This window comes from Prinia subflava, chromosome 1 (assembly GCF_021018805.1).
Source record: "Prinia subflava isolate CZ2003 ecotype Zambia chromosome 1, Cam_Psub_1.2, whole genome shotgun sequence".
Taxonomy (NCBI): Eukaryota; Metazoa; Chordata; class Aves; order Passeriformes; family Cisticolidae; genus Prinia; species Prinia subflava.
In genome coordinates, this window is record NC_086247.1 from 12,254,903 (window position 1) to 12,268,954 (window position 14,052).

Genomic DNA, 14,052 nt, shown 5'->3' on the forward strand with positions numbered 1-14,052 from the left:
TTTCTGGTGTCTATACAGGTGCCTAAATAAAAGAATCCAGAAAATTCATTCTTATGTTTGTGTAAGGCAATGGTTAGGCAAGGATTAGGAAAATTCTCAATTCATATCATAGCTTCACAACAAAGTTTTTATGGAATAGGAGGTGAATGGCTTGCTCGACCAAAGCATTTTAAATATATTATTAAATTTTAGGTACATTCATGGTTTTACTGACATCAGTGAAGCATGCCTTCAATTACAATAGAAGGAAAAAAAAGAGAAATATACAGTCTTTGGGCTAAATATAGTAACTATTTATTTGCTTGTCCCTGGTGGCCACTGATTGTCTTAATACCATCACTGCATAATCGTATTGCGTGTGCTTGTGTGTAACCTGTCAATGGCAGAAAGAAGATTTTAATGTTTCTTGTCAGAAAGACAGAATTGGCCCAGATGATGTGTCGGGAGAGTTTTTTTGAAGACATTTAAGGCAAGTAGATTTCTACACTGGGGATGTTCTTTCTGCATTGAAAGACTGACCTAGTCATTATGTACATGATGAGAGGCTAAAAGCAATTATCAAAATGGTGATACATGAGAGGACAAAACACAAGGTCTATGCTTTGTCCGCCATTCAAATCACACAAAGTGCTCTGGAACTGCCAGAAAAACCCATGCTGAGACTTGTATATTATTGCCGGACTGTGACTGAATAAAATGACATCATTAGAAGGGCTATAAACTGTCTTAGCTGCATTTTTTGTCACTAGATGGCAGAAAAAGATGAGTTATCTTGTATGATTAAACTAGTATTTTAACATATGAACAGGATGAACTAAATTTGTTTTTTGTAGCAGACCAGAAACAAAGTAAAACCCGCTCAATAAACTCTGACTTCCCATTGCCATATTTAAAAAATACATTCTAACATCATGCTGGTAATTTGGGATTATGGTGCCGACTTCTCAACATGCTTCCCAGATATGATCATTAATGCTAAACCAAAACAATGGAGATCCTTTAATGTAAAAAGTGGCAGAGAATAGAGGAAGCACATTTAATTAACAAGTGTGGGAAAGCCCATTGCTTGTATTTAGGTTCTTGGTTAATATTGACACTGAGTAACTGAAGGACCAGCAGCTCTTTCCTCACACATTCAGACACCCTGCTGAGTTCAATGAGAACGTGAAGTGAGGAAGATTGTGTCTCTATCCCAAGCATCCTCAAGTCAAGGGGAAGATTCCCATCGACTTCTTCAGGGCTGGGATTAGCCCTAGCAAGGAGGCATCCTTTGAATAATAAGCATTCAGCACTGAGTAGCCAGCACAGGCTGTTGGGGGTCTGCACAGAACTAAACAAATAAATGACCCACATTCCATTTCTTATTTGCCCCAGAGTTACACACACGTGCTGTACTAGGAAAAGATCAGAGCGTTTCCCTGGGAGGCCAGCCACACAGATTGAGAAAGGCACACTAGATAATCTCTGCTTGCCCTTTCCATCAAAAGAGCTCAGCTGTAAAAGCTTCTTCACATGTGCAATAGATGAGACAACATTGTGGGGACAGGCTTTATTTAGTGCCCATCACCAGACTTCTACATGTTTGATGTTCCTCACCACCCTGCCAAGGTCATTTCCCAGCAGGCTGTCTAGTACAGTAAACTCTCCTGACTGGCACAAACACCAGCACAAGGCATTGTGGTGTTATGTGCCTGCTTCACTTGTCCAAAGAGATGTATTTTCCACACATTCCCAGAAGACTTCTGCAGGACCAAGGGTTCATAGAAGCACTCTTACTCCATGGACTGGTCTGTCCCACCTGGCTTCAGCTGCAAGTGTCATTCAGGTCATGGTGTCAGTTTAGCTCCCAACAGGCTTTCAGTCATGTTCAGAGTTCCTGGATAGCCAGATTTGGTGGATGGCCAGTTTTGTGGGTCAGGGAGCTGTAGAGAAAAAGGAAAGTGACATCCCATGAAACTTCAAGTGCAACAAAAATACAGGAAATTTTCACTGTACTGGCTGATAAATGGCTGGCCCTAATGAGATTCACAACAAGGCCAACAATATAATGCACCTAGGGTTTTTTTTTTTTATATTTTATATTGGAAGAACTATGCTTGTAATAAATGAGGAAGCTCACCATGTCAGTCAGCATATGCTATGACTATTTTTTTCTTTTACTATGGTACTTGTGACATTTGGGTTCAGGTTAGTACAAAACCAAACAAAAAGCTTGTGTATAATCTTTGACTAAGATAAAGGTGGAATTAGTACTTCAGGGAATGTGATGAGCCTCCAGATGTAGAGCCCTACAAAAAGTACCTCCTTGTAATGTCAAGCAATCCCAACATGAAAATACACGTCCCCTTTTTAGGGCAGTATTTTATAAAGGACCTAAAAGATATTGAATACAATTCTCTGAAAGAAAGCACCAAAAAGAGGTAATGAAGGGAAGACAAATCAACTTTTAAACTAGAATTTAGCATTTCTGGTCTACAGTTAGGGTAAATACAGTTTTCTGTTTTCCTATTAAAACTTTATTGCTAATTAAATTTTTTGCCATCTGGTTCAGAAGCTGCAATAATCAAGCAAATGAAACATAAAAGCAGATAATTCCCAGGGCTTAGATGTGGAACGGCACAAGAGAAGCTCGTGGCTGGTAGTGAAGCTGTGATTGCTGCTGGGAATCAGTTTCTGGAAACCTGCACTGTCATTAGGTAGGGATGTTGTAGGTGTCTTAGAACACACATTACAGCATCTCACTGGAAAAAGACAACTATTTCATTGATTATAATTCCTGTGGTCCTTAAACCAGGCAAATACTAGTATAGAGAAAGATCAGTCCTACTACTGTTTGCACCCATTGTGTCCTAAAACATTCAAGCAGTTAAAAATTGACTGAGTTCTATCCTTCACATGTATTCTCTGTAGAGGTGTTCTAGAAGTGTAGTTAGAAATAATTTGCTAGTGTAAACAACCTGATATGTTGCCCTCAAATCAATGCTGATATAGTTTTATAAACATGAAGAAAGATTTGGTGGATATGCTTTTGCCTGCCATGGAAAAGAAAAAAAAAAAGGGTTAATTTAACAGGGTGGGTACAGTGCTCTTTAGAAACTGAGGAGGATCCAACTGGAAGTGCTAGATGCTGGCATGGTTCTGTAAGCAAACAGAAGCTGAAACTCCTGTGCACACTGCCTGTTGTCTCAATTCATGAGTTTCTTTGCTCTCTCCCAGTGTGGATTCATTTTGGAAATGACACTCATAAACCAGTCAAGTACCTTCTCCCAACTGCAACAACACCTTTTGGAGCTTTTCCAAGCAGAATGGGACATACCTTACAAATCATAGATTTAAGGAAAACCTCTAGTCCTCCTCCAAGCCAGATCCTTCTTTTTTGTTCTGCCATTGTCCTAAGCAGAGAGCAGTCACAGTGTGTGACAAGCTGGCAGCTTTGAGCTCTTTGAAGCATCTCTAGAGCAAAACACAGATTGGAGAGGTGACACTGCTCAGGTGATCCCATCAATGAACATCATGCCTATGAAATCTGCCATTGTGGAAAATGAGAAATAGATCACTGCCCCCAGATTAGTGAGCTTTGGTAACTGCGTGGTCTTCCAGGCAGTGATTGGAAATCACTGATCCCTGGGTCACTGGTAAAGAAAATTTTTGACCTGACCTGTCATTTCAGTGGGGGCAGACATACATTACTGAGATGAAGACTAAAGCCTTTTTAAATAGTTGCTAAAGGTCTGTTAAGATGGAGTTGTAATAAAAAGCAGTAGTGAAAAATATTGTTTTGTTTCTTGATTCAAGTGTTACTCTGGTCTGCTCTCTCAGGGTGTTTGAAGCTGAAATAGAGCTTTCTCCTCTGAAGCTCTGGGAGAGCAAATGCAGCTTTACTGCTCTCAACACAGATGTTAATAATTAGTTTATACTTATTGGCATTAATTGCTGTAGTAGATGCAAGGAGAGGGTACATTATATGCTTTATGGGATTCTGTTTAAAGATTTTGCAACCCTTTTAGTCATACTCAAGCTACTCTGTCCAAAGGTCTGGAATCCCTGGTGGAAGGCAGGTTCTCCTCTGCCAGTGTTCAGAAGCATGTTACAGGCAATGCACACTACGCCTCTTCAGCTAGTTAAAGAAAAGATGACTTTTACTCAGACTATTACATTTGAAAGAAATCGTGATTTTACTCTTGCTTGTTAGAAAGGCATGCAGGTAAAGGAGTATTCTGCTTTCTTGTGGGCTGTCTATTATGCTTCTGGTTGTCACATGCTGGCAGTTCAAAGTGATATCTTGTCTAAATAATTTATTGATTTATAAAGCAGGAGGAAATTTCACCACTAATTGCTCCAGAGGGTGTAGATATAATGGGAAGGTCAGACTAGTCACAACATAATTTAGATAAATAACTTTTGTTTTAAAACAAACTCCAATTACTGACAGACAAACGCAGAGCCAGACAAAAGAAATAATAAGTTTTGCAGGCATTTTATGAAAAGACTGGCTTGTGTCAGGCTTCATAAGAGTTGAACCTTGACTGTGTTTGTAGTGAGACTTCCTAAGAAACATATACATGGCCAAAAGCAATGCTATTGATTTAGAAAATTATGTTTTCCTCACTGAATCCTAGTGTATCCCCAGCTTGAGCCTGGTAAGCTGTGGGGAGGGCATCTGCTCAGTGACAAAACCAGAGTACTTCTGCATGTTTAAAGCTCTGCAGTCCCTTTGTCACATTCCCATCTTCTTTCTAGGTCACATACTATTACAGGCAGTTTACTGACTCCTTCTTTCCTCCAGATTTTTTACTTTCAAGCTTCTGTGCCATCTCTCATTGCATACAATCTATTTTCCTGAGAAGTCATGGAAAGATAATTTTATTTTCAAATACAGATGTTCTCTGCTTTTTTGTGTTTGGTTTTGTTTTCCCCTGGTGGGTTATTTCCAAATAATGACATAGCTGATTCTTTTCTGTGTTTCTAATTATTTTTCACATATGGTCATTATAAAAATGCAGATATGAGTCAACTGTTGGTGGCTCTCACACTGCCTGATGCTGCCCATGGTTTCTTCACCCTCTCCAAACTCTTTTATCTGAATTTAGGATAAATCTGTTAACACTTTAAAGTAGGCTCTAATTTTTAGTTCTTTATTTGTGCTTGCAATAGGGCAGAAAGTTTCATCCTTGAACTAGGTATCAGAAGAAATTCACTAACCTAATTAATTGAATGCAAACCCACAAGAATGAAAATGTTCTATATCAGCAATAGTATATAAATGGCCCATGCATCTATTTAAATATGGAATGGCAAAAAGTTCTTACAATTTGAGCAGATAGACTCTGGAAGAGCTTTCAGCTCTGGAAATGAATTAAAAAGAGGAAGATGTATCTTTTTACAGCAGTGATTCTGATGCTTGCAATGAAAGTGTCTGACCTCAGCAGTCTCTTCCAGATATATATTCTTACACCTTGACTTGCATATTTCTTAGAGACTGAGATATACATATATATATAAAGTATATTCTTTCTCCTGCTTGCAGGCAGTGGATGTATCTGAAGGCAGACCTGAGCTCCTGCACTCAAGTGAGAGTTGTGTAGCTGGAGCTGCATGTGAGGTAGCAAGCCTGAGAAGCAGGATTTACTGCCCAGAGAACAGAGCCCATAGGAAGTCAGCTATAAAGCTTCTCGTTTGGTTTCTATCTGACCAACTTCAATCATGAGCAGGGTAGCTCATGCCTGCCTGTGTTCACCCATTCCCATACTTAAATTGCAAATGCACACACAACATCCCTTTCTGCTGTGCTGCCAACGGGGCACTTGCTTTTGTGAAGAGTGGTAAACATCAGGTCCAATCTCTCTTTTCCATCAGTTCATGTTACAGTGCTTGGCCACCAACCAATCTTGCTCCATTGTCTCACTGAGGCCCTGTGTGTAAACAAGCTGCACTAGGAGAGGCACTCACTGCAGGACTCTTATTTTCTGCTATTGGAAGCCATCAAAGCAGAAATGCTCATAAGCTTATTTCTGTTCAAAAGAACAAATTGCTCTTAATGTTTTTCAGATTTTGATCAACTTATGAGGCATTTTTCAAATGAACCCTATATGATAGGTACTCAGAGCAGATCTTTTACTCTCTAGCATGTTTTTGAGCACAGCTGACATGGGACAGTCAGGAATCATGGGTGGACAACACTGAGACTTTACAGATGTTTTGGAATAACTTTCTCTTGAGAAATGAAGAAACAACACAAGCTCACAGCTTAGCGGAGGATCGTTAGAATGAGATCTACATGTATGGGATACCTTATGAACTGTTCATGTGGCAGAGTAGAAGAAGGTAATACAGCACAGAATTATTTCCAGTTCTTCAATAGTTCTGAAAAAGACCACTAAGCTTTCTCAATAACTTTGTTAAATTAGGACAGTTTTCTTTTCCTGGCAGGTAAAAAACTTCAAATAGAAGATCATCTTAGGACAAACTGTAATGATTAATATCTTCTTTCTGTAGAAGAAAAAGTTTACTAAACCAATGAAGTAGAGAAAGTCTACACCACAGAGACATTATAATGAAATATTTATCTCAGTCAAAAGCATTTGCTCCCAGTCTACTTTGGCCAGTGAGGAAAAGCTTATTTTTCATTCTCTTGTGAAAGGTCAATGCACTCTGTCTGAAATAAAAGAAAAAAAAGTATGAACTTGGAATGAATGCAGCACAAGGAAACCTCTGATGTAATAGTCTCACCAGGGTCTGCCTTTGCTCTACAGCATGTGTTACTCCTACGTGGGTTGTTCTGGAGACAGTGATTTTCCTACAAAATGCAAAATGCCTGCAGAACAACACATGGCATTTCTTCTGTAGGTTCACCTGTCTGCCAACTTGCTGGTGGGTCACCTGGAGATGACTTTGGGTGCATGAGAGCCATGTACCTTGGTTGAAATGGAAATCACCAATGGAAATGTGTGAGATGTGTAAGGACCAAGTCAGAGGAAGTCCTCCATGCTCACATTCAGGAATGGATCCATCCCTCCTGATACCCCCACTTGAAGTCCTGGGGGTATGCCCTAGTTTCCTTTGCAGGAGTTGCTGCATTGCAAACAGGAGGCAAAATTGTGTCATAGTTCTAATAGCTTACACATGCTGGACTCCTTCACACATACAGGGCCTTTTTCTGAGCCTCATGTAGGGAAATGTGAGAAGCCAAGGGTTGACAAAAGCCCCAGATCTACGAGGCATAAACAAGTTGCATTTGTACTTCCTCTGGAACTCTCTCTTAACTTATTTAAATAAGGCTTCAGAGAGATCTCACTGAGATGTGTGATTAGCCAGGTTTATTCTCAATTCTATTTTTAACACTATGTCAACATCTAATGATAGCTTTTCCTAGGTGTGTAATATTTTAGTTCAGAAATATCTAGAATACTGTCCTCTTATATTGCTATTTTCTTTGAACTACTTTGTATTCATTAGTAATTTATAAAGGTCTCATTCTCTCTGTGCAAGTATCTAGAAAAGAGGATTACTCTGCATTATTACATGCACAACCCATGACAAAATAGCCACGAGCATTTTAAAGAGTACCAGATTATTTAGTACCAGCAATTGTATTGCAAAATTTTATGGAGAGGATATAAAGGACTCAGATGGCCTCTCTGGAATTGCAAAGACTCAAACCAACCAATGAAGAGGAAAATTAATTCTTCCTTATGAAGCAGAGTCATATGAACATCACAATTTCCAAGAAACAGAACTTGTAACTAAGGAAGCTAAAATGCTCAAATTATATTGGATGGAATTGGAATTTATTCTATGTTATTCCACGTAATTAAGTGTGGTTTTTGATTTTTGTAGGGGAAAATAAAATTATAGTCATTGTACTTCAAAGAAGAACATGGCAACCTGGTAGTCATTAACATGAGTGTTTATGGGTTAAACTTAATCATTCAGTTATGTATCATTATGTTTTTTCCCATATGGTGTCTAAGCTAATATAATGCTTGAGAGTCAAGAATGGCATGATAGGAAGAGATTTTGATTAGACAAAGAATTTGATATTATCCAGCTTTGAAATGATATGATCAATAAGCTAACTGATGAATGAAGCTTATGAACTCTACAAATGGTAATGAGTATTTATACTTAGTGCTTGATAAATGCTGTAAGATGCAATCAGCTTTCCTACAGAGTTGGTGTTATTATGCAGTGCTACTGCATTAAAAATTTCTTACAGGCATTGTCACATTTACCTGTGAGCATGCATTGATCATTACTAAAGTGGTGGCATAGCACAGGAAGCCTCAGAATACTCATTGTGAAGAACAGTTTGTGAAAGAGAAAATGTGAACCATGGTACTGCCACAAAAACCATGATATGAAGTGAAGAGCATACGATATGCTCATGATAAGGATAAGCCTGCATATGAAAGAGATGCAAGAAAAAGAAGAAAAGGGGAGATTATCTCTCTCAGAATAAGAGGGAGAACTTCTTAGTGCTGTTCTCAGTGAACTAGATCTTATCCAGAAAAATTAATCTCTTTGTTTTCTTACCCACTCTGTCTCCCGTGTGGTCAGAACCTCAGCCCTCTGAGCAAATAGTGCCACTTGTCTCTTGATTATCAGTCTTCAGTGTTTTTGGGTTCAGCAGATCTCAGGCTGCAACGTTCACCTTTGCCTTTGTGACCCAGTACTGCACTTGAGATGTCCTAAAAGGAAAGAGAAGGTGTGCACTTGTCCAGAGTTTTAACACACCCAAGTGTGAAGTCCAGCAGTGCCATACCTTACCCTGCACAGGAGCAAAGTCATGATTGGAGCACAGGGACATTTACAGTCAGTGAATGCATTGCATGTAAACAGTGAAAGGGAAGCTGAATTTGTAGTTCCCCCCCTCTAGAGCCATTTACTTCTCTGCTCTTTATGAAAGAAATAGCTCGTTCATAGATGGTGCAAAATTTTCTCTTCTGGGAAACATTAGAAATTAATTTTCCCTGAGCAAATGTGAAGTCTGAGAAGCCCTGGAGACACAACCAGCCAAGAACTGATGGAGACTCCAGAGTCAATACTGTTACTCCTCTGATTTCTGGCTGATTAAATTACCCACTCTTCATTTTATCTTACTAACTCTGGAGTGCCATGAAAGCAAAAAGCTTATTTCCAGACTTGCTGTGGATCTGTGTGACTTTCTTGTGCTGAATGAGAAACCAACTCAAAGTTCAATAAATATCCAGTTATTATCCTAGGGTAAGGTGCTCTTTAGTCTTTATTCCAGGTTCCAACCACTCAAAGACCACCTTTATTTCCATCTGAAGTTTTAAGTTGCTGCCAAACCCTGTTTAGATCAAGTTAGGACTGACATGGCTCATCACTCTAAGTTTCTTTTGAATTCTCAACACACCTCCTGTTATTCTTATCCTTAAGATTTCATTTTCATTTTTAAATCAAGACAGAGAACATAGTATATTAAGGTGAGGTGAAATCTTCCAGAAGAAAGGTTAGATAGACGTTGGAAGATCTGATCAAAGCCGAGGGCAGCCACAGTTTACTTAGTACCATGAACCTCTATGAAAGCTATCAACAACTTTGTCTTCATAAGGGCTAAACACGGTGGTAGCTAATTCAAGTTAAAAATATATCTTTTTTTCCTAGGGAAGATACAACCTTAACATCTATGACTTGCTGTTGATTTATAACTCCTTCACCATACAAGCCTCTGCTGCTTGCCTGCCTACAGGGGTTCACCATTAATAGAGCGCTCAGTGAGGATTAGGAAAAAAGGGTTTTAAATGGTGCACAGTTCAAGTAACTTGTTTTTTCTGCGTTATTAGTTGTTTGAAGCAACAGTTTGGATCTGAACATAGCTGAGTTCCTGGGTTTTGTTTTAGTCCCCTGTGTCTGCAGTTTTTCTGTTTGCATCTCAGTGGTAGATTTACAGAACACACAGAGAAAAATTCACATTAAGTAGAGATTTTGGCAAGAGTGAAGGAATTGTGATCAATGCAGTACTGAATTCATATTTTTAATTACGGAACCATAGACAATCCAAACCCTTTAGCAATCTGTCTTCCTTACCACGTTTTCATTTTTTTTAATGTTTAATGTCCTGTGAAGCCAACATTTGCTATACTGAAAGAGAGATGTATAACGCACCGAAAAAGAAATGGATTTTTAAAATATAAGTTTTAAATTCCAGTAACAATGATGAGTTCTAGTAGTGAAGTCTTTGACCAGTTCCTAGCAGAGAAAGGGTAGAACTTCATATCCAACCTTCCCCAAAGTACAGTAGCAGAAATGCTTTCAAGGAAGAAAGTAAACATAAATCTTAGGTATAATTTTAATCTCAGTTTAGCCCAAATTCAACAAGAGGGATTAAGTAAGTCAGTTGGCTATCCCTTTGCCGGGCATGAGCATCATGTCCTGCCAGGAGCAAGGTGAACACATAACATTTTTTTTCATAACTTATCAAATCCTATTTTTTGCCTCTACTTTTGCATCAGAAATATCCAGCAACCTGGTGGCCCAATAATTCTAATAACAGTTAGAGGTCATGGGGTCTGTATCAGATGTCTCCCACTCTTGGACCATTTAGGAAACTAATCATTCAGTATTGTCTATTATCATAATTTATCAGATTTTCTAATTTTTCTGTTTCTCCGCAGTGGCAATTTACAACTCAATTACAGCTCAGTTAGAATCACCAATAGAACATTACCTTGTGTTTATATATCCAGGGAAAAACTGTGTTCTCCAGGATTAGAAGGAAGCAGAGATAGTTGTGTGACCTTTCAACTTCTTTGTTCTTTGTAAGCAGAGAAGTTAAATAAGTGGATTTATTAAAAGAATTCCTCACCCCCAAAAGAAGTGTGAGGCTGGGAACATGAGTCAGCAGCGTTTGGCTGTTTATTTGTCAGAGACCTGCCTGTTCATAAATGCAGTGACCACCCGGACCCTCTCTCTCACCATGTGTGCAGCTTTCCCACAGGATGCAGAACTTTCCCCTGTGGTTATGAGTGGTGGATGAACACTGAAGTTGCAGTAGGCACCATGCTGGCTACAAACTCCCTTCTCCTCTAGTGGGACACGTGTAGGCTACAGATTCCTTTATGATAAACTTTTGGATCATCTATAAACACAGCTTTATTTGAAATGCCTACGATAAAGTGGGAAAAAACTTTGATAGGCTACCTTGTACCTGATGATGATTTAGAGCTGTGGACCACGGGTCCCTGACCCACATTTAGGGCTGGTCCATGACCAGCATCCTGGCAACTGGGAGCATAAATTACTTTTATGTGGTCTGTGAAATGTCAGATGGCATCATTGTCATTGGGCCTAAATTTGCTCTATATAAGTTACACTTATGGCTGTTTGTTCACAAATCTGTTAACACATAAAAGTGGAAAACAGCTTGTTTAGTCCATTCTCCTGCTCTCAGGTAGGTTGGACTCTATGAGGATAATTCCTAACAGATTTATCAAATTCAGAGCAAGTCTGTTCTGTGCAGAGTCACATGAACTGTTTAGGGATGTACTGTGTCTTTTTATTTCTTACTGAGCCATAAAGGTAGACGGTAACTGTTTTCAAAATGTTAATTTCATGTAGTAAGAAATTCTGACACTGACAAATATAACAAAAACGAGTATAAACTGTAACAACAGAACACCTGACCTGCCTGTGCTTGTATTTGCACGGGAAGGGCAGTGTGGGTGCACTGAGTGGAGCTGGAGCTTTTGCCCTGTGCCATAGACCAGTAACCCAGAGCAGTGACTGACCCACTGAGAGGTGCACGTGGAGGCCTGGAGCAAACCCAGCCTCATGACAGATTTGTTTAGTCAGCAGTCAGAGTTGTTAATTAACATGGCAAGGCATTGGAGAAGGGCAAAACACATCTCCTCATCTCAGGGGCTCCTGTATCTGCTGTGGTTTCTCTGAACAAATAGATTTCTTCTTTCCATTGTATCAACTGAGCCTGGCTAGCCCTGGCTGCAATCAGATGCATGGTTCTTGTCTGATGCTGGAGCTTGTATGGTCTAATAATAATTAGAGAGCAATGCACAATTATTTCCAGCTTGTGGAGTGACTTTGTGGCATCTATTTTACCTCTCCATGTATCAACTGAAGGGCAACTCACTCTTGTTACAAAGTGTTTTTTAAAATCTACTCTAAATTGTACCTAGAACTCAGTGTCATCACATAGAGACTCTCACTTATAGTAAGTAGGATTTTTGCTAATTGAACCCTTCTTCAATAATAATTTTCAACTTGTGTCTGGAAAATATGCTTCATTTCTTTCTCACTGTTTAGAGAAGGGTAAAACCTTCCTGTTCCCTAGCACAGGAAAACAAACAAAACTTCCAGTGTGATTGATTAGAGAAACAATTAGCTGTCATGGCTATAATTACTACATAAACACAGACCTGGGGTAGAGAACAAGTGTGCTGGAGATCCCTTCATGAGTTCCCTATAAACTGAGGTAACCTCTGCAGCCTGCTCAGTGAGTGATAAATGGTGCAGTGGTAAAGCATGGGTGTCCCCTTCTGTGAGGTCTCAGGCCCTGTTACACAGTGTGAGCTCCTTAACAGAGGCTTTAATTCACTGCTTGAAAAATCTCAAAGGGCAAAAATGTAAAAATGGTTGTAGTAATTTCTTCAATCATTTATTGTTTTTCCCCCTGAGAAAATCCCTCTATCCTTTGGATCTCACCTATCTTCTTGAAACAGACCTTGTTTCCTCAGCATATTAGAAAGCACAAGTTAGGCTTCTAAGAACAAAATCCACATTTGAAGGTAGCTGGTTGCTTTTGTAATGTTAAATACTAAGTAAAATCCACCGTGTCACCCTGGTTTTGAAGACTTTTTTAAGCCTTCTGTTATATTCTTCATATTAGAGTCAGAAATTTCACCTTATCACATTTTCTGCTATAAACACTGGCTAACTGTCTTTTATTGTTTACATATTTCTAGGTAAGAGGAGAAATGTGATTGAAAGTTAGCTCGACCAATGTGGATTGAGAGGTGGAATTCCATCCTCCAATCCACGGGCACCATGGGAAATGTATAAAACTAGGTTTTGTAAATAAACTCGCCCTTTTTCCTGCTTCGCTCACCAGCGTGTCCTCGTGTAGTTCTTCCCGTGTCCGCTGTGACATCACCGTTTTGTAACTCTTCCTTCCTTCCTTCCTTCCTTCCTTCCTTCCTTCCTTCCTTCCTTCCTTCCTTCCTTCCTTCCTTCCTTCCTTCCTTCCTTCCTTCCTTCCTTCCTTCCTTCCTTCCTTCCTTCCTTCCTTCCTTCCTTCCTTCCTTCCTTCCTTCCTTCCTTCCTTCCTTCCTTCCTTCCTTCCTTCCTTCCTTCCTTCCTTCCTTCCTTCCTTCCTTCCTTCCTTCCTTCCTTCCTTCCTTCCTTCCTTCCTTCCTTCCTTCCTTCCTTCCTTCCTTCCTTCCTTCCTTCCTTCCTTCCTTCCTTCCTTCCTTCCTTCCTTCCTTCCTTCCTTCCTTCCTTCCTTCCTTCCTTCCTTCCTTCCTTCCTTCCTTCCTTCCTTCCTTCCTTCCTTCCTTCCTTCCTTCCTTCCTTCCTTCCTTCCTTCCTTCCTTCCTTCCTTCCTTCCTTCCTTCCTTCCTTCCTTCCTTCCTTCCTTCCTTCCTTCCTTCCTTCCTCCCTCCCTCCCTCCCTCCCTCCCTCCCTCCCTCCCTCCCTCCCTCCCTTCCCTCCCTCCCTTCCCTCCCCTCCCTCCCTTCCCTCCCCTCCCTCCCTTCCCTCCCTCCCTCCCTCCCTCCCTCCCTCCCTGCAGTGATGTGACCCGCAGTGAGGCAGCCACACCTGTCAGGTTGGAAGCCCCTCTCTTCTAAGTGTTACTTCTTCACTGAATTTATCAGCCTTAGGGCAGGCCCTAGATAGCATAAGGCACCTAAAAGCAGTTGTAAGATGCATGCCAGAGAGTTTCAACACTACTTCAGGAAAACATTGTCCAGTAAGGTACAGCTAGCCCAGTGCTGGCACATGGTGAGGGGTGGGCTGTGCTAGGACATGTCTGTGGTAGAAGAGCTGTGACACAGACTTGCAGGTAGCACCAGTGAA

General features: G+C 40.2%; 1 long non-coding RNA gene across 1 annotated transcript; it reads right to left on the minus strand.

The window, feature by feature from the left end:
• Positions 1-1,270: 1,270 nt before the first annotated feature.
• LOC134561974 (uncharacterized) lies at positions 1,271-13,204 on the minus strand. The gene is made up of 4 exons (XR_010083035.1): positions 13,085-13,204; positions 8,533-8,687; positions 6,291-6,363; positions 1,271-1,922 (listed from the first exon to the last, which is right to left on the minus strand). It is a non-coding gene; the product is annotated as an uncharacterized LOC134561974 (long non-coding RNA).
• Between the last annotated feature and the right edge of the window lie 848 nt (positions 13,205-14,052).